The sequence below is a fragment of the Maylandia zebra genome, linkage group LG23 (genome assembly GCF_041146795.1).
Source record: "Maylandia zebra isolate NMK-2024a linkage group LG23, Mzebra_GT3a, whole genome shotgun sequence".
In the NCBI taxonomy this organism is placed as follows: domain Eukaryota; kingdom Metazoa; phylum Chordata; class Actinopteri; order Cichliformes; family Cichlidae; genus Maylandia; species Maylandia zebra.
Window position 1 is genome coordinate 30,248,017 of NC_135188.1, and position 3,065 is coordinate 30,251,081.

The 3,065-nt window shown below is 38.4% G+C and overlaps 1 long non-coding RNA gene across 1 annotated transcript; it reads right to left on the reverse strand.

Annotated features, from left to right (window-relative positions):
• Positions 1 to 1,024: 1,024 nt before the first annotated feature.
• LOC143415012 (uncharacterized) lies at positions 1,025 to 2,857 on the reverse strand. The gene is made up of 3 exons (XR_013095621.1): positions 2,582 to 2,857; positions 2,296 to 2,383; positions 1,025 to 1,597 (listed from the first exon to the last, which is right to left on the reverse strand). It is a non-coding gene; the product is annotated as an uncharacterized LOC143415012 (long non-coding RNA).
• Positions 2,858 to 3,065: the final 208 nt, after the last annotated feature.

Genomic DNA, 3,065 nt, shown 5'->3' on the forward strand with positions numbered 1-3,065 from the left:
GTGTAGGTTCTCAATCATCCTGGTCATGGTAATCTAAGGAGCTTGAAATGAAAAGCGACTGGTTTCTTAAAGTCGTTTCACCTCTCATCCGAGAAGCTTCTTCAGTTCTGAGACCAATTGGTGGAGAGTCCTAGATTTTAACCCCAACAGGAGTTGTTCCTCAAGACGGTCGTTGACCAACTATTGTGTAATCACATGAGCCAAAGTGTGGAAATGGGTGTGGGTCATTATCAGGTGAAATAATTGTGAGATTTTTTGAGATCGACTGACACACGATGTGAGTGGGCATTAGGATGTCTGCGAAGGGATCTCAAAACTGGATTATAGGTGGTAGACACAACCCCTCTGTTCAAGAATGATCATTCTCAGTGGACATAGATGACTTCTTTCACTCCTCTTTCAGTCAATCTGTCTTCTGTTTCTGAAGAACTGAAGAAGCTTCTCGGATGAGAGGTGAAACATCTTCAAAAAACTATAGAAGTCCAGTCGCTTTTCTTTTCAAGCTCCTTAGATTGTTTAGACCTTCTTATTCTTCAACGCAGCCTGAACTCTGGCTTTCTGAACAGGCAGCTTTCTCATCATTTCTTTAAGTAGTCTTCAGGAATAGTTTTTCAGGCTTCTTGAAGAGCATTCAAAGCTCTTCTTTGGATGTTTCTGCCTTTTGTTCAGTTCTCTGACAACATGATCCCACACTGCTTTGTGTGTTTTTCTATCCAGGTGTGGTTTTATGGCTTGGCAGTGTGTTTGGGATCATTATCATGCTGAAAAATGAAGCTGTTGATAATTAGATCATTTCCAGATGGTATTTCATGGCGGATCAAAACCTGATGGCACTTTTCTGTGTTTTGACAGATCTCCAACAGCACTGACTGACATGGAGCCCAAAACATGACAGAGCCTCCACTGTGTTTTACAGATGGCTGTAGCAGAGGCGGAGCCAGACATTTGAAACACCCGGGGCTTAGCCCAAAGAGTAGTATGCATGTGGGATTTTTTTTTTTTTTTTTTTTTGGGGGGGGGGGGGGGTGTAGAAATGACTGAAAGATTAATAGGCTCTGTTCAAAAAAGAATGACTTCATATAGGGAAAAATATATATCACATGTGCAGGACACCTTAAACTAGTTTTTTAATTAAGCAGCAAGGCAGAACAAGGTCAGGGCTGTATCAAGACACGAGGACTAAACCCCAATTCAACCAGACCCAGAACTGATCCAGAATTAAAACAGGACTACAACAGTTCAAAATCAGGACTACTGAGGACTTAACCAAGACAGAACCAGAATCAGAACTAGATGATAGCACTAAAAATCATCATAGACCTGCACTACACTTATTTTTTAATTCTACCAAAGTCCACTATTTAGATTGAGAAAAGTTTATATAATTATTTAGCCTTGTTGTGCAAACAAGCCTGCAGAACTTAATAAATACAGAATTTGAAAAATAACAAACCTAAAAAGAAACACTAGGTACGAGATACATGAGGACCTGTGATACGGTGATACTTTTGGCAAACGACCATTTGACTAACATGTGTGTCTCACCTGCTCTTGTTCATCTGTTCTGTCCTCGTTCTCCTCTCTCTCCCTCTTTGTGCTGACAATCATCAAATATACAGTTGAAACCAGATATTTACTCTTCAGATAAAAACACTTTTTTAATTGTAACATCAAATCAGACTAAATGTTTATTGTTTTAGATTGATAAATATAAAAACATATTTGTTAACTTTAAGAGTAAAGAGAGAAACTATCTGTATTTCTTAATTGCAAATGGCACCAAATTGTATTCAAACTTGAGCCACACTTATGGAGCTCCACAGTTCTTTTCCTGGTGTTTTGGTTGATATCTCTTGATTTTCCCATGTCAAAGAAACAGGCTCTGTGTTTTGCCTTATATGCATCCACAGCTGTGCCACCAATTTACTCACATGGACTCTACTAACCTATCAGAAGCTTCTTCAGCTCAGAATGGAATCGTCTGGAGTTTTCTTATTAATTAACAATAAATTTAGTGTACATGTACTCCTAAATTTGATGAAAGTGATAAAAATAGCTCTGTCTCACTTTATTCTGAAATTTAACTAATTCAAAATATATTTCAATATTTATCTAAAACAAAAGTTTACTCTAAATTGATGTTGTACAGTAAAAATGTTTTATGTTTTCTCCCTAAAGTGTATGTAAATATCTGGTTACAAATGTGAATATCCTGCTGTGTACTGAAATCCCTCTTGTTTTGCATAGAAATATACTGAACAACATACAAAGCATAATATATAAAATAACATTTACCTGAGTTTTTTCTTTGAAAGAACCCTCGAATGTCCATTCTTATGTTTCAGTACATAACTGAAACCGATTTAGTCGGGGAGGGTAAGAACTGAAAATATGAAATAAACACACGTAAGCTAAGACTAAAAAAAAATAGCATTTGTTCGGCTTTTCATTTTGCCATTTGTTGATTCACTTGAAGAGCAAGTAACGTAATATTGGTCAAGTGATCAGTTTCATATCAATCTTTCGTGATGCACCGTCATATTTACATTATTTGTACGGTACGAATGATTTGCTTTGGTACCTGGTCAAACTTAAGCTCTCCTTAGTATGGCTGGCTCCGTCTCTCCAACAGCGCACTCACGGGCAGCAGCTGCCCCGCCCCCTCGCTCAGTCGCTTAGTGCCTGAGCTTGGATCATACCAATATCAGGGGGGGATTCACGCACAGTCGTAAATTCCCACAGTGTGCACTATGTGCTTCGAATATTGTGTGTACTTTTTGTTTTATACAGTTGTCAGCCAGACATCTAACTATGAAAAAATTACACTCCAAAATACCCCGGGCTTCTGACAAAACAACCCGGGCTTAAGCCCCGTAAGCCACCCCCACGCTCCGCCCCTGGGCTGTAGACACTCACTGTTTATATTTTTCACCTGATCTCCTCTTTAATTTATATGCTGATGCTAATTTGAACCAGCACTTTCAAATTTGAATTCATTACTCCATCAGACCTGCTGTCACTGATTTTCATTCCAGTTCATGTATAATGTATAATCAGCCTTTTTC